General features: G+C 39.3%; 1 protein-coding gene across 3 annotated transcripts in view; it reads left to right on the forward strand.

The window, feature by feature from the left end:
- The first annotated feature begins 6,722 nt into the window (after positions 1 to 6,722).
- LOC119513929 (zinc finger protein 596-like) overlaps positions 6,723 to 26,774 on the forward strand; it is a 45,931-nt gene continuing 25,879 nt past the window's right edge. Inside the window, exons 1-2 of one of the 3 annotated variants that reach the window (XM_037809399.1) lie at positions 6,723 to 7,621; positions 15,068 to 16,366. The gene's annotated coding sequence lies outside the window, so the exon portion shown is untranslated. The remainder of the gene's footprint in view (positions 7,622 to 15,067; positions 16,367 to 26,774) is intronic. The other 2 variants (XM_037809397.1, XM_037809398.1) reach the window with 2 other exon arrangements.

Consider the following 26,774-nt stretch of genomic DNA (forward strand, 5'->3'; position numbering starts at 1 on the left):
ACATGCAAGGACTCACAGTATAAATGTTTCAGTGTAGAAGAGTCTTCTGTCCCAGTGCCAACCTTTCAACAAACCAGAATCTTCACACAGGGGAGAAATTCTATATCAATGTAATCCATGTAGATATGCTCTTATTTATCATTTACCCTTAAATAACATGAATGAACTCCACTAGAGAGAAACTCTAGGTCTGGAATCACAACACATTAATAATCAGTAGAATACAACCTTGGTGGATACAAGAAAGTCCTGAATAGGAGTAATCCTAACACAGGAAATAAGACAAAATATCTTTAGCAGAAACTTGAATCTTCTTGAAGAACACCAGCTAATTCAACCTGGAGAAGCCATTCAGTGAAATACAGATGGGAATTCCTTTACTCATAGAGCAGTACTTACAGAATAATAAAGATTCGTACTCTACAACACCCTCATGTCATGGATGAAAGGAAATCTTAGTGGTCACTCGCTTGTTGTCAACATTAAAGTTCTCACACTGAGGAGATGCTGGTCCTAACATCATAGTAGAAAACCTAGCTGGGTTTCCCATCAGGAAACCCAGACTGGGGAAAAAGCAAGCAATTCTTTGTAGCACCCTTTTACCCACAATTCAAATGACCTGTTTTTTTTTAAATGTTGGATTATGAAGTTAACTAGAAATGCTTCATGTAGCATTTTGTGACAAGTAATAATAAATGATATCCAACTCTTAGTAGATTCTTCCTTTGAAATATGTAAGCAGGAAAAGTTGTTGCTGAAAAATCTAATATGTATTTCAGGTTCTAGGGTTTGTTTTCCTTTAAAAGCAAAGATAATTATACAGAATTTGATGACTCAGAAAATCACTTTGGCTTTTTACTGAAAAGTATAGTATGCAAAATGGATCTCAACTATTATGTAGTGTTGAACGTATATATACATGGCAAGAATGAATGAAAACATAGATAAGTAAATACACACATATAGATCTAATATGCATAACTTATGCTTTTAAAACGTCATCTAGTATTGCCATGACACCCTAAAGGAATTAAAAATTAATGTAATTTCTAGAAGAAACTGGGGTGACAGTCCTGCAGGATTATGGGTACATTAGCAAGAAAAGTCCCCAGAATCCAAAATCAGGCAGCATTTAATTCCATATATTAGTATTATTATTACCAAAGGGCTTTCTTTGATAATGACAAAGATGCCAGGAAATGAGGAAATGGAAGAATGTTTCAGCCGTGGAATGGGTTCCATTTTCAGAATGCCTTATATGCTTATACTAATTTATGTAACTTCAAAATGCTGACCCTTGGGGATCACTTTTGATCCCCTCTGCAAAGCAGAGGGCAATCCATCCTCATCACTGTCACGTAGTATTATGTTACCTCTCCTCTAGGGAAGCTGAGTCCACTTTCCCAGAGCTGCTGACAGTTTAATCTCCTATCTCTACTCCTGGGGCTATAATGAAAAGCTGTCACAAGCAAACCCCGACAAGTGTCTTATGCTTTGGAGCACCCTTCGGTGGGGCAGAAACTTCCTTCTGGGTCCTGGAGGGGCAGGGATATAAACTTCCTTGCCTTTATTCACTTAAACATTTTTGCTGGCTCAACCCAAAGGTTGAGGTCTCGGTATCTCCTGGGAGGGACTAAAATGACAGCACCCACCACAACCCCTCCAATGCTCTCTCCTCCCTCTCCCTGCCTTTTTTGACTCTTGTCTCTTCTCCTTCCTCCATCTCCTTTTGGTTTCCCAGCACTCCCAACTCAGTGTTGGATTCAACATTGCTCCCTTGCTCCATCATCCTTGATCCTCAGTCTCCTTCTGCAGATTGCCTTTGAGGTGCCTGGTTTTGCAGTTCCTCTGACCCTCCTGATCTCTTTCCACCTGCCCGCCCAATCCCTTCCCATATTTACCATATATGTGCACACACACACTCACACATATATATTTACAAATGTATGTATTACAGTATGTGTGTATATATATAATATATATATTTGGCACAGCTATAATTCTTTCACACATTTTCTTATGCTTATTAGGATTTAGAAATGTACTCACATAGGCAAATGTTCATCTCATTCATTATTATATATCATCATACTTTTTAACTGCTTTATAATATTCCATTTAATGAATTGCTATAATATATTTGTTTTCCCAGTCAATGGGCTTGCAGAATTTTTCTTATTCTTTTGCTACTACAAGTCATTTAGAATTGAATAACTTGATATGCTTCTTTGTAGATATTCCCTAAATTTTCTTCAAGAGTGTTAAATAAATACATAAACAAAATTTTTGGTTCTAATGGCAATTTTTACATTTGCTGTCTATAATCATCAAATGTGTATTTATGTTGCAATCAGACTTCTCTCAAAAATGTCTTTGCAAATTTGCTCTCCAACTAACACAACGTGAGAGCGTCCGGGACCCTGGCCCCTCGTCCAGGCCTCTAGACCTGAGCGCATAGCCGGGAGTCTCAGTGGAGTTGAGGATGGAGGTGTTGGCTCTCAGAGGGAATTTAGACTTATCACCTCATTGAAGGTTTTCTGGCTTCTAATAGTTTCTCTGATGCTGATTAAGACTCTGACCTTGGGTGGGAACATTCTCTTGCCTAATGTATGATCATTCTTTCAACCTAACCAAATACCCCTTTCTCAGGAGGTGATGGGAGAAGAGACAAGAATAGAAGGTGAGCAGAGAAGAAAACACCATCTCAATCCAGATGGAAGGCACAAGCCCTGCTTTCTCTAACATTCTTTCCCTTGCATCCACTCAGGGAAAAGGAATTCTGACCTCCTCAACCTGAGCCTTGTCTTTTCACATGTCTTCCTCCCTGTGATGGTTAGGTTCATGTGTCAACTCGGCCAAGTGATGGTGTCCATGTGTCTGGTCAAGCAAGCACTGGCCTAACCATTACTGCAAGGACATTTGTGGCTGGTTAATAAACCCGAAGGCTGGTTTATTAAGTCATCAGTCAACTGGCTGCAGCTGTGACTCATTACATCAATGAAGGGCGTGTCTTCCACAATGAGAGAATGCAATTGGCTGGATTTAATCCAATTAATCAGTTGAAGACTTAGAAGTGAGACTGATAGAGGACCTTCACTTCTTCTTTGGCTAACCACTGAAGCATTTCCTGAGGAGTTCATTGAAGTTGGCAGTTTGTTTCCTGAGGAGTTCAACAAATATGTTCATCGAAGTTGCCAGTTTGCTGCTGAGGGGTTCATTGAATATCTTCATTGGAGTTGCCAGTTTGCTGCCTGCCCTATGGAATTTGGACTCACGCATACCCACAGTTGTGTGAGACACTTTTATAAAGTCTTACATTCAAAGTTATCTCTTGTTGATTCTGTTTCCCTAGAGAACCCTAACTAATAAAGAGGGTATGGTCAGTTCATTTACCAAGGAATCAGAAAAACCTATAGCAGCTAAAAGGACAGAAAATTTAAATAATAAGCAGAGAGACAAGCATTGGTAAATGCAGCAACTGGCCCCTTAGTGGCAGGGAATGTTCCCACAGTGAATGGAGTGATGAGTCTACTGGAGGTGGTGTCCTTCATTCATCTGTAAGATTGTGACCTATGATCTGTCAAGACTCACCTGAGAATTAAAAAAGATAATAATACGAATCTTATATTTCAGTGGAATGTGCCAGGACTTGTTCTAAGGACATTACAATATCAATTTTCCTACAAACCTCTGAGGTTGACACTATCAGCAACACCACTTTCTGAAACGTAAACAGAGGGGCAGTTAGGATAAACAAATTGCTCCAAGTCACTCATCTGGGAAGTGAGTGACCTGGGGTTGAAACCTAGACAATGCAGCTGATAATACTGAGTTGTTTACACTATGCCGGAATGAGACTTCCCAGATTTTCCTTTATTGCCAAGTCAGGAAGACCCTCGAGAGAGAAAGCTCTTGGGCAGTCCTGGTATCCTCTGCTACACTTGGAGGGTGAAAATTTCAAAGCCCTCCATTACATCAATGGAAATGACCTCTTTTATTCTCTTATCTCAAAGAGGTAAACACTCATAATATAAAAATGATTCACTCTTTCATTCCAGACTATGTACATATATCCATGTATATATACATTTTAAATTTATCTATGTGTCCACATAACAATATATATATGCATATACTTTGATTTATTTACTTTTATATATATACAATGAAAACATATATACACACATATATATACATATAATATAAATACAATTTCCCACATAGATACTCATCCACAGCTCTACCCACTGCTCCGTAAAATGAGCTCTGAAGTGTAATTATCAAGAACAGTTCTGAGCTTTCAAACTACAGGGAAGACCACAGAGCTGGTCTCTGGGTCAACCTCCCAAGTGGCTCAGCTCTGAGAGCAGCAGTGGCACCTTGAATGGTCATTCTCATTGCACATTCAATGTACCCTGTACAGCACGGTGCATGCAGCTGCTCCAGTTGTGGAAACACAAGTATATTTGAAATAATCTGCCACTTTTAATTTTTGCCCCATTCCATGAAACCCTGACATTCGTGGATATAAAATCTTAGCAGGTATCCCCTCGTCCCTTTCCTCTGACCGGGGGTCCTGCAGACACCAAGGATTTGCCAGCACCTCTCTGGCTTCTTTCTGGGGACTTGCAGCCCCCCCAGGGTTCAGATCACGGGGTCTCTGCATTCCCCACACCTCTCAAATCCCCTCCTCCTTCCATAGTCTCCCCTGAACTTTTCTCATCTAACCTGTTCTGGTGGTCTCCAGGGGATGGTTTCCTGTGGAGTAGGGGCTTAGCTCACCCTTTAAGATGAAATGTATTGCCTTTGCTCCCAAATCCAATAGGTGGTTTGAGTCTTTTATTCACATGCAGGAAATCTGAAACTTAGAAATTCTCCTGCGGTTTGAGCTTGACTCTTAGTCTATTCTGTTAAATGGTGTTCTTCAACTAGCCTAGCCCTGGGCCACAGGTTAACAACTGCAGGGAATTTCAGAACACTCAGCAGTTGGAGAAATCCAGTCCCTCATTTTTCCTAACCCAGGAAACACTGAAGCAGAGTTAGATATTTAACTTTATGGGAAATAAATTAACTTTATTGGGAATGGCCAAGTCAAAGGGAGGTGAAACTGATTATCTTGGTATCCTAAGGTTTGTAGTTAAAAGGCAGGGCTGGAGAGATGAGGACAAGGCTTAACAGAACCCTGGGGGGGCTGCAAGTCCCCAGAAAGAAGCCAACTTACTCCCACTGCAAAACTGCCATTAATCTTTAAGTTAAATGATTCATTCTTACTCTGCCACCTTCTTCCCACTGGAATTGCACACAGCAGTTGCAGTAACATGGTCAAGTGTCTTCATTTTCCTTGTCACTTCTATGAAGATGAATTTATGAAAATATGAATGAACCCCACAAATTGCAACTCTTGTCATGGCCCAAATTTGAGTCCTCATCTGATGCTCATAAAGTCAATCAGTAGACACAGGGATTTTGAAAAGTGAAAAAGTTTATTTAGCATAGGCTAGTCTCACAGAGACAGGCAGATAAATAGTTCCTCAGATTTGTCTCCCTAAGCTGGTAATGTGTGGGATATTTTTTGGATTGAACAAAGTGAAGTGGGGATAGGGATGTCAGGGATATTGGCACATTGGGATTGGCTCATAAACATTGAAGTTTTGGATTGTGAGTTGGTTATTATCATTGGCTGATGGGTTCTGTAATCTTGAGGAATGGGCTTGTGATGTTACTGGAATTTGAAATGGTCAGACCTCTTGCTTCCTTTCAGGTCCAGGATTCCTCTTTCCTGTTGTCCTTGCTCACTTTGATTTCACTGGCCAGGTATTTTATGTCCCAGTGTCATTTTAAGTTCAAGTCTCTTCTTTTCAGTGCATACTTGATTAATTTCAGTTAGTACTGTGGGGAAAGAAGAAAGCAGGAACTTCTCCTGGGGTTAGGTGAGTCCCCCATTAATTTTAAGACAGGAGGTGAAAGTTTAACAAATTAGAAACGGAGGGGCTATTCCACTGGAATAGCCTGTGGCAGTTTCAGGGAGTGTGATTTTTACTATTATAATTAGGCATAGTTTTCTCCTAGGTTAAGTTTCTTTTAACTGTGCTGTTAAGGCTATTAAGGCTGATCTGGCTAGAGCTGTTAAAACAAGAATTTATTTATGGGGTGTGTGGATGCGGATTTCAGAAAAAAAGAGAAATGGAAACTTTTGCAACCTAGTTAGGGAGGGAGCTGCGTCTGCAGGGATGGGCGTGGGGGCCCGTTATGAAAAAAAATTGGTCAAGGCTGGCTACACTCTGAATTAAAAATTGTGGCAAAACGGATAGTAGATGGACTCATGGCAAATTCTTACGCAGAATTGTTCACAGTGTTTTTTTGTTTTTTTCTTTTTTTCTTTTAATGATGTTAAATTTAATGATGTTATTTTGAGGTCTTTCCTAGGTTCCCACAGGAACTTAACAGTAGCACTCTGAGGTTCCACGCCCTCCCCCCCCCCTTTATATATAGATGGTGACACAAGGCAGGGAGACCTTAAGATACTCCACACGCAGTGACAGGTGGAGACCAATACTCAGGCAGTCCAGCTCCTAAGACACTAGATGACACCTCGTAGTGTGTGGACATCACGAACTTCCAGGTGCTGGATCTCATGATGGCAAGTCTTTCAGGAACAGTTCATTTTGTCAGTGTAAAACTAGCTTCACAATTCTAATTACCTGTTAATGTTTCACTCTCTGGGGACAATGTTCACTTGTCATAGCGGCAGGTAACATAAACTCACAAGAGAGAAAGGCAAAAGAGGTTTCTTGACCTACACCCCGGAACCCCTCCACCCCCTAGGCCAGTGAGCACCCGGCAGGGATTCCCCGGGGCAGGGTCCAAGCAGCAGGCTGCGGAGGAGGGCCTCGACCTCCCCTTGTGCCGAAGCGGCCCCGCTGGGCTTCCTTGACCCCTGAAGCCCTGTGCACCCTGGGCTGGGAACACTGGGCTGGGCCTGCCATGCCTCCAGGCGGCAATGCGATCCTGGGCAGGTCACCTTCCTTGGGCCCCGATAACTACACCCGCCAGCTGTGACACCTCCGGACTGGACAGGGCCATGGGCTGGTGCGAGGGAGGCGGGAGGACTCCGGCCAAGCGGGGCGCGGGGTTCCCGGGGAGGTCGCAGACACCCTCTGCGGGGCACTAGGAGCTTTATCCTGGGATTGCCAGGCGGTGGGGTCGGGGTCGAAGCCTGGGTCCCAGGCTGGCGCCAACAGGCGAGTCCGGCTCGGGGGGGAGGCTCCCCTGCTCCTGCTCCTTGGGGTTCTCCTCTCCGAACCTGCAGTGTGGACACTGCTGAGGAGCCCACTCACCCAGGGCCAGTCCACTGGCAGTGAAGAGTCTGGACACCATCCACAAGGCGGGAACGGGGGTGTGGGGGGCGCATTTCCCGCCCCAGCCGAGCCCCGAGTCTCCGGCCGCACTGCGGCCCTCCCGCCGGAAGAGGGCGCCGGAAGCCGCCCTCCCCGAGGCACCCGCCCCGGAAGCGCCTCCCCGTTCACCCGGACCGGCGCCGCCCCACGGGGCACGGGCACTTGGTTCCGGGGGGCCCGCGGGGGAGTCGCCACGGCCCTGGCACCGCTCGGGCCGCGTCTCGGTGAGTAAAAGCTTCCTCCTTGCGCCCGAGGCTGCCGAGGGACCTTTGTGGCGGCTTCTCCGAGGTGTTTTTCCCTAAATGCGAGCGCTGCCCGGGTCCCGCGTGGCTTGTGCACCTTCTCGGGCGGTGTCCTAGCGAGACGCGTGTACCGAGGGCCCCGGGGGTGGAGGCGGTGCCGGCTGCAGCTCGGGCCGTGGACGTTGTGCGGAGTCGGGACCCCGCCCGGGGCAGCCCTGGGGGAGAGTCGGAGAGGGGGCGCGTCTGCAGTGCCGAGGGGGACGCGCGGAGCACCGCCGCCTTCCCGCGGGGCAGCCGGGGCAGCCGGTCCTGGCTGAGCCACGGCGGGGCCCGCGGGGAGGGGAGCGCGGGGCTCCTGCGCACGGGCTTTTCTTGATTACTTTACGTTGGCTGATTTTCCTGCACGCTTACGTAGTTGGAAAACGTTGAAAACTTTACAAGGACGCGTAATACAATTCCCAACATTTATTTTAAATATTATTTACCCCAAATAGCAGAATTTATATCAACTTTACTTTCTTGGCTTTAATAAAAGCAAACTTTAAACTTTTTGAAATATCCTTTTTAATTTGTCTCGTTTTCAAATGAGAAAACTGCCACAATTTCTCGTGACTGAGGGTCTTCAATTACCTTTAAGTTTAGTTTGCCGAAATGTGTTTTGTTTCAGTGTGACTGATACTGTATAAAATACTCAGAGATCAGTCGATATGGTGATACTGCACAGCGTGAAAATGTACTAAATGCCCCTGAATTGTACCCTTTGAATTTGTTAGTTGTTTGTTATATGAATTTTACATGATATTCCACCTCCAAGGTAGAATAAGTTTGTGCTAAGTAAAATTCTTGCATGAACAGAAATGTTTTTGAAGTTCAAAACACAAGCGTGATTTTGAATACCTGCTATTGCATACTGCTTAAAAGTACTTGGGATGAAATTTGTCCAGACTTAAATTATCAGTTTACATAAGAGCCATGTGAGAGGCTGTTTGCTGTAAATCAGATGTATTCATTGAAAGTAAATTTGTCCTGTGGAAGATTCAAAATCTGAGTGCACTCAATTTAATTTTGTGTATTTCCATGGAAATGTAAAATCAGTATGATTACAATCTCATCATTTTGTATATTCCTATTTCCCATAGTAATCAATATGTCAGATAATGAACCATTTTCAAATTCTTTTTTTTCTCTTCTTTCAAATTTGAAAATGTACTCAGATGTCTAGTTAAATTTTACATTAACAAAATACACTGAAGTGGATATGTCTAATTACCATCCAGCTTTATATACTGTGAGGATTTATTGTTGTGATTTATTTACTAATTTCTGTTAGCTCCGTATGTCATCTCACACTAAAAAGTTGCGTAAATATTTGTAATCTACTTTCAATAAGAAACTTTTGATTTCATCATAATATATTTATTTACTTGATACCGTATATATATATTAGATATATCTAGTATTGTATAAACATTCAGTAAATGTTAATTCATGCAGGAAGTGCCCTGCTTCCCCCTCAGCTTGGCACATAAAGATGAATTCCAGCATTTTATAACACCCTGCACTTCTCCACCTTGCATGTCCCTGCTATGTTCAAGTCATTACCTCATGCCACATAGTAACTACTATCTCCCAGGAGACTTCTGGAGGGGAAAGAATGGAGAGAAGATCCCGTGGAACACGCATGGGCAGACTTACAAAAAACAGCCAAGTACAGAAAATCTGAACTAAGGTCTGAGCCACCTCTTGAAGTCGTAGAGAATGAGCAAAAAATTCTTGAGTTAGCAAGCCCCTGGATTGGAGAAGGGAGTTATATAACACATGTGGTTCTCTATGGCTTTCAGCCTGGAGCAAAGGGCAGTCAGTCTTCAAAACATGCAGCAGAAGAAGGAGTTCCTTTGAGAAACTGGAAAACAAAGATCTTGCTGTTTCTGTAAACACCCCAAATCATTCAGGATACCAAAGACATAGTGCTATTAATATATTAACCACCCATTTCGTCATTAATTGCATCAAACTTGTAAAAGGTCCATTGCTTTCACAACTTTGGTTGAACTGCATTTACACAGATTTTGAGACCCAGCGGGTTATCAGTCCCTCCTGTGAAGCCTCTGGACTCTGTGCTTTTCCTATCCTCTCCAGCAGGTGGTACGTGTCAGCTTGCAGCTCCCCGCTGGCATAAAGAGAGGTGGTGCCTCTAATTCTCAGCAGTCCTTGTCCCTGCCAGGGATGTGGCTGACTCAGTCTGTTTCTGTTTTCCAGCCTTGGGGTCTGAGTTCTCTGAAGGAGCACTGCCACTTGAGCTGGGCCCTGTCCCCCTTTCCTTAGGGAAGATAGGCACCTCAAGGAATTATCTTTCCCGCTTGATTCATTGTCTTGTCTCTCAGACCTGTCTTATCTCCACTGTTGCCTTGGTCTAGCTGCCAACTGAAAATATCTGAGGCTTTCTCTAATGAGTGACTTAGAATAGTTTTTAAAAAGATAATGTTAAAAAAAAAAAAAAAAAGACAAGAAAAGAGAAGAAATTCCTTTTCAGGGCCTTTCCACAGCCCCCAAGTTCAGTCAAGAGCTGGAGTTGGTACCCAGCTCCTTGCACCCCCCTTTCTTAGGGTACAACCACTTTCCAGCACTCTGAACTTGGCTCACTCCAAAAGCTACCATCTTTATTCTTTTTTTTTTTAATTTAATTTAATTTTATTTTTTTTCTCTCAGCCCTACCTCCTCTCTGCCAAGGTTAAAGCCCACAGTTGTAGCTTTGCAGAACTACTTTCCCTTCCACCAAGTAGAGACAACTTAAGATATGTCCTTTAGGGAATTATCCCCTTCACCTGACTAGTTACTCTCAGAACTATTCCAGCAGCTCTAATGGGCTATGGAAAAATAAAAAATAAAAAAAAAAAAAGGAGGGGGGAAGGAAGGAAGGAAAAGAAAAATGAAACCCTTTTTTGAGCTGGACCCCAGCTCCCTGGGTTTGCCAATCAAGAGCAGGGGTTGGTACCCATTTCTATGTGCCCCTTTTTCTTAAGGCCCAGCCCTTTTTGCAGTATTCTGAACTCCTTCAACTCCAAAAGTCTCTGTTTTGTTGTCAGCCCCACCTCCTCTCTGTTGGGGTGACACCTCCCAGTTCCTTTCATACTTCATTTATCTGTGCTTGGAGCTTTTATCCAGCAGTCCAAATTTGTTAATTAATTCTTTAATTGGAGCCCGGTTGAGGCACCCCCCTTGTTCCCAGCAGAGACTGCTTCTTTTTCCCTTGGGAATCAGCTCCAAGACAGCGTGCCGTGCCAGTGGGGCAGGGACTAGGGAAACTTACAGGTCTTCCCTGTGATTTCAGCCATTTCACCTGTTCCAGACTGGATTATGATGTATGTGTGTGTCTGGTCACAGACGTTCCCCAAACAGTTTTTCCAGACATTCTTGGCTGTTTTCCAGCTGCCCTAGAGTAATTAAGTTTCACACTGCCATGTTGCCCCCAATTCTGCATCCCATAAGTTTTGATATGTTGTGTTCCAATTTTCATTTCTCTCAAGATATTTGCTGATTTCCTTTGTAATTTCTTCTTTGACCCACCGATTAAGAGTGTGTTAGCTTCCATATTTTTGTTGATTTCCCAGTTCTCCACCTGTTACTTATTTTCACCTTCGTTCCATTATGTTCAGAGAAGATACTTTGTATAATTTCAGTCTTCTAAAATTTATTGACACTTGTTTTGTGACCCAATACCTGGTCTGTCCTGGAGAACAATCCATGTGCACTTGAGAATACTACACTACATGTCCTGCTGTTTGGGGACTCAGTGTTCTGTATATGCCTTTTAGGTCTACTTTTATCATATTATTCAAATTCTCTGTTTCCTTATTGATTTTCTGCCTTTATGTTCTAGCTATTGATAAAAATGGGGTATTGGGGTTTTCATTTGTTGTTGTGGACACACCTCTTTCTCCCTTCAGTTTTGCCAGTGTTTGCCGCATGTATTTTGGGTCACCATGGTTTGGTGCATAAATATGTATGATTGTTTTTTCTACCTGGTGGAGTGGGCTGTTTTTTAATATATAGTGTCCTTCTTCATCTCTTATAATAGCTTTTGACTTAATTTCTATTTTGTTCAATATTAGTATGGCTATACCAGCCCTTTTTTGTTTACTATTTGCATGAAATATATTTTTCCATCTTTTCATATTCAAACTACTTGTGTCTTTGCATCTAAGGTGAGTCTGTTATAAACAACATATAGTTGGATTATGCTTTTTTATCCTTCAGCCAATCTGTGTCTTCGGGGAGTTTTATCCATTAACATTCTGTTTTATTACTGTAGAGGCAATACTTCTGCCATTTTGTCCTTTGATTTTTATATTTCATGTATTTTTTTCTCTTTTTCTTCATTCCAATCTTCTTTTCTGTATAGTTGGTCTTTTATGACATCTGACTGATCTCTTTCTCATTTCTGTTTCTATGTATTTTTAAAACACTTTCTTTGTGGATTAACTGAGGATTGCATTGCATAACCAACTTCTACAACCTACTGATTTGAAAATATATTAACTTATCTTCAGTAGCATATATGTTTTCTGCTTCCATATCCCTCTGATTTCCCTCTTTATGTTGCTTTTGTTCCACATTGCCTCTTTCTATTTTGCGTTCCCGTTATCAGGAAGTCTGCCTTTTTTTTTTCAATTGTATTCTGACTCTTATAGGAGTCAAGGAGTGGTGTTGTATATTGAAAATACAGTGCTATTGGGTTTGCATTTGCCCTTTACTTACCCTTACTGAAGATCTTCATTTATTCACAGTACTCCAAGTCACTCTCTCCTGTCTATTGCTTTCAACCTGCCAAACTCTCTTGTTGGGCAGGTGTCTTGTTGAAGAACTTTATCAGATTCTGTTTATCTGTGACTATTTTAAACTCTCCCTCATTTTTGAAGGACAGTTTTGCCAGATAAAGACTTTCTGGATGGCAGTTTTTCTCTTTTCAGTACCTTAAACATTTCCTGCTGCCTTCTCATCTCCATGGTTTCTGATGAGAAATCAGCACTTATTCATATAGGGGATCCCTTGTATGTGATCAGTGTCTTTTCCTTTGCTGCTTTCAGAATTCTCTCTTTATCTTTGGCATTTGACATTCTTATTAGTATGTGTCTCAAAGTAGGTCTATTAGTGTTTATTCTGTTTGGAGTATGCTGTGCTTCTTGTACATGTATATTTCTGTCTGTCTTACGATGCGGGAAATTTTCTGCCATTTTCTCAAGTATTCCTTTTGCCTCTTTTCCCTTCTCTTCTCCTTTTGGGACACCCATGACACATATGTTTGGATGCTTCATGCTGTCACTCAAATCCCTGAGACTGTTCCATTTTTTTTCTTTAACTGTTTTTGTAACTGTATAGTATTGAATGCCTTGTATTCTAGTCCACTGATTCTTTCTTTTGCCTGTTCAAATTGGCTGTTGTATGCCTCTAGTGTATTTTTAATCTTCATTGTTGTGCCTTTCATTGCCATTATTTCTGTTATGTTTCACTTTAAACTTTCAAATTCTTTATGTTCACACATTTTTAAAATATCGTTTATCTCTTTAGCCATATTTTCCTTCATCTCCTTGAATTGATATAGGAAATTTGTTTGAACTTCTTTGATTAGTTGTTCCAAATTCTGCATCTCCTCTGAAGTTTTAATTTGTTCCATTGCCTGAGCTGTATCTTCCTGTTTCTTAGTAAGGCCAGTAATTTTTTGCTAATGTCTGGGCATCTGATTTTCTTGATGTGTTAACTCTGAGGGACAGTTTCTCCCTCTTCTCTGGGTTTTATTTATTGGCTTGTTAAGGCTGTTCTTTGATGCTTAGTCCAACTTTTTGTGGACATTTACAGTAGCCCATGTTTAACTATTCAGATTCTCAGCTCTTCTTCATCTGATTTGTTCCCTGGTGGATGTGCAGTACAGTTTTTAAGATTACACTTTTTTGTTCAGTTGTTACACCACCAGGAGAAAGCTTCCTTTCCTCTGTTTCTTCTCTGGGAATCTTGATCTGTTCTGTTTATTTTTGTGCAGAATTTTGTCCACAGCTCTTATGATTTAAATTCTTTCCCTCACTCAGTGTCCCCTTTTCCATACATGTTTTAGTTCTGGGACCTGTCCTGTCTTACAGCAGTTCAGTCCCCACCCCCACCTTTTTTTTCCTGTGATGCTTTTCTGCCTCTAATTTCTTCACTGTTAGCATATTCTGTCCTGGGTACCCAGATGGGGTCATTGCAGACAGGTGGGTGCATTCAGAAAAGGTCATTTGGCATTTGGGTGGTCCAGCCAACAGAAATTGGATTTGGTGTATGCCCCTCTTGCCAACTATTCTGCCACAGTCTCTCTCTCTCTCTTTTTTTTTTTTTCCCCCCTGTGGTCACTTTTGTGTGCAGTGTACCTCAGCTGCTTGTGGTCCACCCTGATCTCTGCTGACTTGGGTCCCTGTGCCTGGGGTTCTAACCCACTGCTCTGTTTGGCCCCGTAATCTGTGGCAGGAGGGACCCTGGCCGTGCTGTCACTGTGTGACTCCCATATTGTGTGGGACCAAGTGTGTGGATGGGTACAGACCGGTGGCTCTGGGTTAGAGATTATTTTTCTTTTACTTCAGTTCAGCATTTGTGGAGTCCTTCTCTAATTTCTTTCATCCTCCAGAGTTCAAAGCAAGTGGAATTTGTCCTTTTATTCCTGATTCTGAGAGGAGACTTTTCCAGGTGATCTCTTATGTCATCATGTTGATTACATGACTTTCACATTATGGTTTTGATTTGCATTTCTTTGGTGACTAATAATGCCAAGCATATTATCTTCTTACTGGCCATTTGTTAATCTTCCTTTGAAAAATGTTGTGCTAGTTTGGATATATTAAGTCCCTCAAAAGCCATCTTCTTTAATGCAGTCTTGTGAGGGCAGACATTAATCTTTTGATTAGGTTGTTTCCATGGAGGTGTGGCCCCCCCATTCAGGGTGAGTCTTGATTAGTTCACTGGAGTCCTTTAAAAAGAGCTTGCTGATGCTTTGAGATGCTAGCCCAGACCTTGCTCTGGAGAAGCTAAGAGAGGTCAAAACGCCCCAGGAGCAGCTGAGAGACATTTTGGAGAAAGCCATTTTGAAACACAACCAAGGAGCAAAGTACCAGCAGATGCCAGCTACATGCCTTCCCGGCTGACAGAGGTGTTCTGGACGCCATGTATCCTCTTGTTGATGCCTTAGTTTGGACACTTTTATGGCCTTAGAACTTTAAATTTGCAACTTAATAAACCCCCTTTATAAAAGCCAATCCGTTTCTGGTATTTTGCATAATGGCAGCATTAGCAAACTGTAATAAATGTCCATTCGGATTCTTTGCCCATTTGATAATTGTCCATATATTGTAGATAGAAATCTATCAGATATATAACTTGTATTTGTTTTGTCCCATTCTGTAGGTTGTATCTTCACTTAACTGATGGTGTCTTCAAAGCACAAAAATTTTAAAGTTTTATTGTCTTATTTAGTTTTTTCTTTTGTTGCTCATGCTTTTGGTGTCATAGCAAATAATCCTTTTCCAAACCCCAGATGATAAAGATTTATCCCATCCTTTCTTCTAAGAGTTGTATAGTTTTAGCCTTACCTTTAGGTCTTTGATCCATTTTGAGTTGATATCTCTATATGGTGTGAAGTATGGTTCCAATTTTGTTCTTTTGCATGAGACTATGCTGTTGTCCCAGCACCATTTGTTGAATAGACTGTTATTTCCTCAATGAATTGTTTTGGATTCCTGTCAAACACAGTTTGCATAGATGTGTGAGTTTGTATTTGATATTCAATTTTATTCATTTTTTCTTACTCATTAGGTTCTCATATTTCAGTTGTTTTAAGGTTTTTTTTGTTTTGTTTTAATCTGTCATTTCTTAAACTTTCCAGTTCACTGTCAACATTTTAGGTTTATCTATTATGTCCTTATCAATCTCTGTCTAGTGAATCTAATATCTAGAGCTCCTGAAGACCTTATTCTTGTGCTTCTCCTTACTGTCTTGTTTCCTTATTTTCCTGATCTGTTCTTATTGCAACTCAAAATGGTTCAAAGTCCCAAAAGTAAGACTAAAGCTAGAACTAGAAACTAGAGCCACCAGGAAGCAGGCATTCTGCATTCTTTGCCATGCAGGAGCAAGCTTGTCATTGCTCAGCCCTTCGTGGTCTGTGTGGATGTACCTACTTAGTGCTTTGGTCCAGTGTGAGGCACCTTTTTGTTACACTCACCAGAACCACGTAGCCTAACATCTCTATCAGTAAAAAATCTGATATCTGATACCTATTCACCTGTCATTTGTCTCCCTTTTATTCAGTTTTGCAGTGGGTTTAAATCAGAGATGTTATTAACTGGGTCCTCTCCAATCCCAGTGGCAATAATGGGCTAAGCACTGGACCAGGTTTTACAGACATAAATGGACAGTTGAACAAAAAAAAATATGCTTGCTTCCTTTCCGCTTACATTCTAGCAATACCTAAAAAAGCAAAAACCAGCCATGGTGTAAAACAAAATAGCTTTAATATGAAAAAAATATTAACTCAAACCATAAATCATAAGCCTTCCTGCTCATATTGGATTATCTATCAAAACCCAATCTTTCTTCATGTTCAACATCTCATATATCAAAAGAAATTCACAAGTTGAAGACAGAATGGATCCCACAATTATCCAAGAAACCTATATATGGAAACACCACATCCTTAAAGAGAAACAGGTAAGCTAATATCCATAATTCTTAGCCTTATATTTTGGAAAATACTAATTAATATAAGCACTTACCTTAAATTAAAGAAAAACATTGAAAAATCTCTGCGTCTGTCTCTGCACAGTCCATTTCAGAAGCCACTGACCACATGTGGCTATTGAGCTCTTCAAATTTGGCTGCTGCTACTGAGGAGCTGAATTTCTAGTTTTACTTGATTTGAATGAACTCCAAAGTAAACTTAAGAGCCACGAGTGGCTAGTGCTTACAGTATTGTACAGCACAGACTGAGAATCTTGGAGGAAGCATGGTAAAACTAGTGAAATAGAGTCAAGACAAAAATTGTAAAAGGACAAAAAGAGTCAAAAATAAAATAAGAATGAGACTAAAGTTGCAATAAACTTTCACATGTTGGTTTCTTACAACAAATGTTTGAATATAAACAGAACTTATAAAAGTGTGAATGAGGTTTACTCACAGCTTATTGTTTGGGGAACTCAGCAGATCACCCAAATTTTAAGACACAGTGAGGTCAATCAGTTCTCAAATAGGTTCCAGAAGAAAGCACTTTGCTCTTCTCTCAAAGTCCTGCACTTTACAGCTTCTCAGGGTATACACACCCTCTACTTTGGATTTTCTTTTAAAATGGTTAATAAACCTAGGAAGAGCTATATTCCAGGGGTCAGACCCTGATTACAGAGATAATAAACCTGGTCAGGGCTTCATTCTGTGGGACACACACTGTTCATCTTGATTGGATTTACCAGACATTTACAAAATTATAACCCCTATATGATATAGAATAAAGAGGTAAGGCCATTTTGAAAGGCTGATGGGATGATTCATTCATTCCTTTACTCCTTCATAGGTGATTGTGGCTACATTATCATGGAAAGAACCATTCTAGGTCCTGGAAGGGAGAAAAAGACACTGAGTCCCTACAGACAAAAGTCTGGAATTCCCTGAAATAAATCTGGAAATATCAATAAATGGAAGATGAATAAACATGAACATTTCATTGTACTTAATGAAGTGACAAAAAAAATCCTGTGATGAAGAAAGGAGGGTGGGAGTGGTAGGTTAGAGGCCACATAGTACTCCCTAGATTAAGTTATGAATGTTACTACGTTTCCAAAGGAAAATAGGAAGAAATTTTAGACTTGTTTTTGATAGGCAGTGTGCTGGTTTGAATCTGTTATGTACCCCACAAAAGACTATGTGTGGGGGCAGACCCATTGAGGGTGGGAACTTTTTTTTTATTCAATTTTACTGAGATATATTCACATACCATACAGTCGTCCGAAGTGTACAATCGATTGTTCACAGTACTATCATATAGTTGTGCATTCATCACCCCAATCTATTTTTTGAACATTTTCCTTATACCAGAAAAAGTAAAAATAAGAATAAAAAATTAAAGTTAAAAAGAACACTCAAGTCATACCCCCCACCCTATTTTTCATTTAGTTTTTTGTCATTCTTCTACTCATCCATCCATATACTGGATAAAGGGAGTGTGATCCACAAGGCTTTCACAATCCCACTGTCACCCCTTGTAAGCTACATTGCTATACAATCTTCTTTGAGAGTCAAGGCTACTGGGTTGCAGTTTGATAGTTTCAGGTATTTACTTCTAGCTATTCCAATGCATTAAAACCTAAAAAGGGTTATTTATATAGTGCATAAGAATGCCCACAAGAGTGACCTCTCGACTCAATTTGGGATCTCTCAGACACTGAAACTTTATTTCTTTTCATTTTGCATCCCCTTTTTGGTCAGGAAGATGTTCTCAATCCCACAATGTCGAGTCCAGATTCTTCCCTGGGAGTCATATCCTGTGTTGCCAGGGAGATTTACACCCCTGGGAGTCAGATCCTACATAGGGGGGAAGGCAGTTAGTTCACCTGCCAAGTTGGTTTAACTAGAGAGAGAGGGTCACATCTGAGTAACAAAGAGGAACTCAGGGAGAGACTCTTAGGCACAATTATAAGCAGGTTTAGCCTCTCCTTTGCAGTAATGAGCTTCGTAAGGGCAAGCCCCGTATTACAGGGCTTGGCACATCAAATTGCCAGTCTTCAATGTCTGTGAGAACATCAGCAATAATCCAGGTGAGGAAGGCCAACACCTCTGCATTTTCCCCCAGCTCTCAGGGGGCCCTGCATATATATTTTTATTCTCTGTCCAAATTACTTTGGGATGTGTCACTATTTCAAACTAACCTATGCAAACCTACCAGGTCTCACTTCCTATTAAAAGCTCCATGTAATTATGGTATTTGAACAGATGTATGAGTTAAATTGTTTAGGAAATACAGATCTTGCACCAACTAAACATCTCTTCCCTTGGTCTCACATGGAATTTGAAGTTTTAAAACACAGTCATATTGTCCTTTACCCACTGGCCCAGTTTACCCTAGTACTAACCACATCTGCTTCATTCATATCTCTAGTTGAAGTCTGGAGTCTTTTTCAGCCTTTTTAACAGTGACTATATGTGCTAATACTGACATTCATATCTGCCAGGATACCCAAAGTTCCAGGGATCGATCAGGTTATACACAAAGGTATCAGCATCTGGGAATCTGGAGATAGCCATTAAAATTCAGGAATACATGTGACTGCTGTAAGAACTTAGAATCTAGGGACCATCATGATAAGCATTCCCCAGATAAGCTGTGCTCTAAGGTTCAATTTTAAGTTTACACATTAGTCTGTATTGGTGAGACATAGTGTTTGCCTTTGTTTCTGGCATAGTTCACTCAAAATGTTGTCTACAGGATCCATTCACCTCGTGGGGTGTCTCACAGCTTCACTTCTTGCAGTTGCTCAGTATTCCACTGTATGCACATGCAACAGTTCACCATTCTGTTCCCCAGTCGATGTACCCTTAGGCCACCTGAGGGTGGGAAATTTTGACTAGGTTGTTTCCATGGAGATGATACCCACCCAATTGTAGGTGGGACATTTTGATTAGATTATTTCCAAGGAGATGTGACCCTGCCTATTCAAGGTGGGTCTTAATTAGTTGACTGGAGTCCTTAAGAGAGAGCTCAGGGAGAGAAAACTCAGAGCCAACACAGACCCAGATGCTGGGAGAGGCAGACAGAAAGATGTTTGGAGGTGCTAAGCTAAGAGATGAAGCCCAGATTTTGCCCCAGAGAAGCTTAGTGGGGACCCACAGATGCTTAAAGAGAAAGTCACTGGAATCAGAAGCTGAAAGCAATATAATCCAGGAGCAAAAGATCAGTCCCCAGCCATGTGTCTTCCCAGCTGACAGAGGTGTTCTGGATGCCGTCAGCCTTTCTTCAATGAAGGTATCCTCTTGTTGGTGCCTTAGTTTGGACACTTCTACGGCCTTAGAACTGTAAATTTGTAACCTAATAAATCACCTTTATAAAAGCCAATCCATTTCTAGTATATTGCATTCTGGCAGCTTTAGTAAATGGGAACAGGGAGAAATTAAGTAAAAATTCTAGGGCATAGCATAATGCAGGGCATAATTTTATTGCCATTTCATCCACAATTGAATTTAATATTTGAAAGGAGTTCCAAGGTTTCTTTTTTAACTTGCCATTTTTCATTTATTTTTTTCTCTGAATATGGTGTCAGTTTTTGCATGAAAAACAAATACAGAAAACAAATATTCATTTAAATTTTAAACTATTAAAGTTTATATTCACATGTATACATTAAAATGTTTTATGTTTCAAAGTAAGTTTAATTTCTTTGAATAAAATATACAATTTTTGTGTTTGTGATTATCTGGACTTTTTTACTGAGATGAATTCACAACATAAAATTAAAGTTACACTCAGTGGCATTTAGTATATTCACAATGTTGTGCATCAGCTTTATCTCACGCCAGAACATTTTCATCATCCCCAAAGGAAACCCCATACCCACGTAACCACTCCCATTCCCCACTTGTACCAAACCTTGTCAACCAGTGATCTTTTTCCATCTCTCTATGGATTTACCTATGTAGAGTATTGCATATAAATGGAATCATAAAAAACATGAACTTTTGTGTCTGCCTTCTTTTACTTTGTGTGTCATTGATTTGTCGATTGTTGTAGCATGTGCCGTTATTTCATTCCCATTTGTGGTTGAATAGTAATCCATTGTACAGATGTAGCACATTTTAGTCTTCTCTTCTATTGTTTGGAAGAGCTTCAGAAGTATTGGTGCTAATTCTTCTCTAAGTGTTTCCTAGATTTCAACAGTGAAGCCCTCTGGTCTTGATCTTTTCTTCATTGGGAGGTTTTCAATTTCTGATTCAAACTTATTACAGTTCTTTTGAGAAATTCTGTTTCTTCTTGAGGCAGTCTTTTGTAATTTTTTATCCACATTATTTAATTTGTTGATTTATACTTGTCTATAGTATCTTCTTGCAATCCTTTTCATTTCTCAAAAGTCAGTAGTAATGTCCAAACTTTAATACCTCATTTTAGTTATTGTTGCTTTTTCTCTCTCTCTCTCTCTTTTTTTTTTTTTTTCTATGTCAGTCTACCTAAAGGTTTGGCAATTTTATTGATGTTTTCAAAGAACCAACATTTAAAAAAAAATTTGTCTGTTGATTTTCTCTTCTGTGCTTGTCCATGCTGATCATTATTATTTCCTTCTTTCTCATAAATTTTGTTTTAGTTTGCTCATCTTTTTATAGTTCTGTGAGATAAAAAGTCAGGTTCTAGACTTGGAATTATTATTCTTTACTTAAGTAGGAGTTTAAAGGTATGAATTTGCTTGAACACTGCCTCTCATCCCACAAATTTAGGTATGCTGTGTTATTTCCTTTTTTCTCAAAGCATTTTCTTATTTCCCTTGTGATTCATTTTTTGACCCACTGGTTGTTTAAATGGGTGTGGTTTAATTTCCACATTTCTGAATTTTCTTGTTTTCCTTATGTTGCCAATTTTTTGTTTCCTTCCATTATGGTTGGGAAAGTTACTTTGATTTCAGTGTTTTAATTTTTTTTTATACTTATCTTATGACCAGACATATGGTCTACCCTTGAGAATGTTCCATGTGCACTTAAGAAGCATGTATATTTGCTTCTGTTATGTGGAGTGTTTTATATGTGTCTGCTCAGTCTAGGTGATTTACAGCATTAAGTCCTTTACTTACTTATTGATCGTCTGTCTGGTTGTTCTATCTGTTCTTGGATTTGGGGTACTGAAATGTCCAATTATTATCATATAAATATGTATGTCACCCTTCATTTTTGCTTTATATGTTTTTGTGGCTGTTAGGTGTGCAAATGCCTCCTCATTAGGCTAAACCAATGTCTTTTTTTTAATGCAATTTTATTGAGATATATTCACATAACATACAATCCTTCAAAGTGTACAATCAGATGTTCATAGTTGTGCATTGATAACCACAGTCAATCTTTGAACGTTTTCATTACTCAAAAAAAATAAAATAAAAATTAGAAAAAAAAGAACATCCAAAGCATTCCATTTCTCTCCTCCCCCATTGTTCATTTACTTTTTTCATACTCATTCACTGTTTTTTTAACTTTTATCAAAAAATTAACCGAGAAACAATAAAAAACATTTCAAACAAAACCAAAGCAAAGAAATAAGAAAAACCAAATAACCTAAAATAACTACATTGCTTCCAACATGTTCCTATCCTACCCCAAGAAAATAAACAGACTATAACCCAGCAAAGGAATAAGAAAAACAAATAACCTAAAATAACTACATTTCTGTGAACTTGTTCCTACCATACACCCCAGAAATTAACAAGCCATAGTCTTTCCTGAACATTCCCAGAACATTAAGTTTACCCTCCGTAACTTATCTGTTCTTATTAGATTATCTTCCCCCCTTCACTCTGTGCTGTCTATTGCTAGTTCCCCTACATTCTACAGTATAAACCATTTATTTTACATTTTTCACAGTGTTCACATTAGTGGTAACACAATATTTCTCTTTTTGTGCCTGATTTGTTTCGCTCAGCATTATGTCTTCAAGGTTCATCCATGTTGTCATATGTTTTGTGACATCATTCCTTCTTACTACCACATAGTATTCCATTGTGTGTATATAACACATTTTGTTTATCCACTCTTCTGTTGAAGGACATTTGGGTTGTTTCCATCTCTTGGCAATTGTGAATAATGCTGCTATGAACATTGGCGTGCAGATATCTGTTCGTGTCACTGCTTTCCAACCTTCCGGGTATATACCGAGAAGTGCAATCGCTGGATCGAATGGTAACTCTATATCTAGTTTTCTAAGGAACTGCCAGACTGACTTCCAGAGTGGCTGAACAATTATACAGTCCCACCAACAATGAATAAGAGTTCCAATTTCTCCAAGTCCTCTCCAGCATTTGTAGTTTTCTGTTTGTTTAATGGCAGCCAATCTAATTGGTGTGAGATGATATCTTATTGTATCATTTATTTCTGCTTTAATCCTTGTTATTTGTTTTCTTCTACTTGGTTTAGCTAGTGAAGCTGAACATTTTTTTCATGTGTTTTTTTGGTCAGTTGTATTTCCTCTTCAGAGAACTGTCTTTTCATATTTTTTGCCCATTTTATAATTGGGCTGTTTGTACTATTGTCATTGTGTTGTAGGATTTCCTTATATATGCAAGATATCTGTCTTTTGTCAGATACATGGTTTCCAAATATTTTTCCCATTAAGTTGGCTGCCTCTTCACTTTCTTGACAAATTCCTTTGAGGTACAGAAGATTTTAAGTTTGAGGAATTCCCATTTATCTATTTTTTCTTTTGTTGCTTGTGCTTTGGGTGTAAGGTCTAGGAAGTGACCCCCTAATACAAAGTATTGAAGATGTTTCCCTACATTATCTTCTAGGAGTTCTATGGTACTGTTTCTTATATTGAGGTCTTTAATCCACTTTGAGTTAATTTTTGTGTAAGGTGTGAAGTAGGGGTCCTCTTTCATTCTTTTGGAAATGGATATCCAACTCTCTCAGCCCAATTTGTTGAATAGACTGTTATGTCCCAGTTCAGTGGTTTTGGGGGCCTTACCAAAGATCAGTCGACTGTAGATCTGGGCGCCTAGCTCTGAATTCTTAATTTGATTCCAATGATCAATATGTCTATCTTTGTGCTAGTACCATGCTGTTTTGACTACTGTGGCTTTATAGTAAGTTTCAAAGTCAGAGAGTGTAAGTCCTCCCACTTCGTTTTTCTTTGTTAGAATGTTTTTAGCAATTCGAGGCATCTTTCTTTTCCAAATAAATTTGACAACTAGCTTTTCCAAGTCTGCAAGTAGGTTTTGGGATTTTGGTAGGAATTGTATTGAATTTGTAGATGAGGTTGGGTAGAATTGACATCTTAATAACATTTAGCCTTCCTATCCATGAACAAGGAATATTTTTCCATCTTTTTAGGTCCACTTCTATTACTTTTAGTAAAGTTACATAGTTTTCTATGTGCAGGTCTTTTACATCCTTGGTTAAGTTTATTCTTAGGTACTTGATTTTTTTAGTTGCTATTGAGAATGGTATCTTTTTCTTGAGCGTCTCTTCAGTTAGGAAATTTCTAGTGTATAAGAACATTACTAACTTATGCACATTGACCTTGTATCCTGCTACTTTGCTAAATTTTTTCATTAGTTCAAGTAGCTGTGTCGTCAGTTTCTCCATGTTGTCCAGATATAAGATCATATTATTTGCAAATAATGATAGTTTTATTTCTTCCTTTCCAATTTGGATGCCTTTTATTTCTTTGTCTTGCCAGATTGCTTTGGTTAGAACTTCTAGCACAATGTTGAATAACAGTGGTGACAGCGGGCATCCTTGTCTCATTCCTGATTTTAGAGGGAAGGCTTTCAGTCTCTCACCATTGAGTACTATGCTACCTGTGGGTTTTTCATATATGCCCTTTATCATATTGAGGAAGTTTCCTTCAATTCCTACCTTTTGAAGTGCTTCTATCAAAAAAGGATGCTGGATTTTGGTTGAATGCTTTTTCAGCATCTATTGGGAGGATCGTTTGATTTTTCCCTTTTGATTTATTAATATGTTGTATTACATTGATTGATTTTATGCTGAGCCATCCTTGCATGCCTGGAATGAACCCCACTTGGTCATGGTGTATGATTTTTTAATGTGTCTTTGGGTTCAATTTGCAAATATTTTGTTGAGAATTTTTGCATCTGTGTTCATTAAGGAGATTGGCCTGTAGTTTTCCTTTCTGGTAGAATCTTTACCTGGTTTTGGTATTAGAGTGATGTTAGCTTCATAAAATGAGTTAGGTAGTGTTCGATTTTCTTCAGTGTTTTGAAAGAGTTTAAGTAAGATTGGTGTCAGTTCTTTTTAGAAAGTTTGGTAGAATTCCCCTGCGAAGCCATCTGGTCCTGGGCATTTATTTGTGGGAAGCTTTTTGATGACTGATTGGATCTTTTTGCTTGTGATTTGTTGGTTGAAGTCTTCTATTTCTTCTTGTCGGTCTAGGTTGTTCATGTGTTTCCAGGAAATTGTCCATTTCCTCTACATTATCTAGTTTGTTGGCATACAGTTGTTCATAGTATCCTCATAATTTTTTAAATTTCTTTGGGATCCTCAGTAATGTCTCCTCTCTCATTTATTATTTTGTTTATTTGGGTCTTCTCTCTTTTTGATTTTGTCAGTCTAGTTAGGGGCTTGTCAATCTTGTTAATCTTCTCAAAGAACCAACTTTTGGTGTTATTTAGTTTATTGTTTTTTTGTTCTCTATGTCATTTATCTCTACTTTAATCCTTGTTATTTCTTTTCTTCTACTTGGTTTAGGATTAGTTTGCTTTTCATTTTCTAGCTTCTTCAGTTGTTCCATTACTTCTTTGGTTTTAGCTCTTTCTTCCTTTTAAATGTATGCATTTAGATCTATAAAGTTCCCCCTCAGTACTGCTTTTGCTGCATCCCATAGGTTTTGATATGTTGTGTTCTCATTTTCATTTGTCTATATATTTAGCAATTTCTCTTGCTATTTCTTCTTTAACCCACTGATTGTTTAGGAGTGTGTTGTTTAACCTCCAGATATTTGTGAATTTTCTAAGTCTCTGATGGTTATTGACTTCTAATTGTATTCCATTGTGATCAGAGAATGTGCTTTGAATAATTTCTGTCTTTTTAAATTTATTGAGGCTTGTTTTGTGCCCCAGCATATGATCTATCCTAGAGAACATTCCATAAGCACTAGAGAAGAATGTGTATCCTGGTGATTTGGGATGTAATGTTCTGTATATGTCTGTTAATTCAAATTCATTTATCAGATTGTTTAGATTTTCAATTTCCTTAGGTCCTCTGGTTGATCTATCTATAGGAGAGAGTGATGTATTGATGTCTCCAACAATTAGTGCAGAAACGTATATTGTTTCCTTTAGTCTTGCCAATGCTTGTCTCATGTATTTTGGGGCACCTTGATTGAGTGCATAGACCTGTATGATTGTTAATTCTTCTTGTTGAATTGTACTTTTATTAGTATATAGTGACCTTCTTTGCCTCTTATAACATCTTTGCATTTGTTTATTTTTTAATATTCAACTTTATTAGATATAGTCACATACCATACAATCATCCAAAGTGCACAGTCCATTGTGGGTGTTCTTTTTTTTTTTTTTTGCTCTCATTTTTTGTATTCTTTTCTTCACTTTTTTGGGTACAAGGAAAATGTTTAAAAAAAATAGATTGGGGTGATGAATGAACAACTATAACATCCTTGCATTTAAGTCTATTTTATCTGAGATTAATATTGCTACTCCTTGCTACTCCTGCTTTCTTTTGGCTGTAGCTTGCATGGAATATTTTTTCCATCCTGTTGCTTTATATATATATATATATTTTTTTTATTGAGATTGTTCACATAACATACAACTATCCAGAGATCCAAAGTGTACAATCAGTTGCCCATGGTACCATCATACAGCTGTGCATCCATCAACACAATTAATTTTTTTTCAATTTTTAGAACATTTTCATTACTCCAGAAAAGAAATAAAGACAAAAAAAGGGAACTCAGATCCTCCCATACCCCTAACCACTCCCCCCCTCCATTATTGATCCATAGTTTTGGTATAGTACCTTTGTTACTGTTGATGAAAGAATGTTAAAATACTACTAACTATAGTATATAGTTTGCAATAGGTATATATTTTTTCTTATATGCCTCTCTATTATTAACTTCTAGTTATAGTGTCATACATTTGTTCTAGTATGTGAGAGAGATTTCTAGTATTTGTATAGCTAATCACAGACATTGTCCACCACAAGATTCACTGTTTTATACATTCCCATCTTTTAACCTCCAACTTTCCTTCTGATGACATGCATGACTCTGAGCTTACCCTTTCCACCACCTTCACATACCTTTCAGCACTGTTATTCTCACAACATGCTACCATCAGCCCTGTCCATTTCCAAACATTTAAGTTCACTGTAGTTGAACATTCTGCTCATAATAAGCAAC

The sequence above is a fragment of the Choloepus didactylus genome, chromosome 18 (genome assembly GCF_015220235.1).
Source record: "Choloepus didactylus isolate mChoDid1 chromosome 18, mChoDid1.pri, whole genome shotgun sequence".
Taxonomy (NCBI): Eukaryota; Metazoa; Chordata; class Mammalia; order Pilosa; family Megalonychidae; genus Choloepus; species Choloepus didactylus.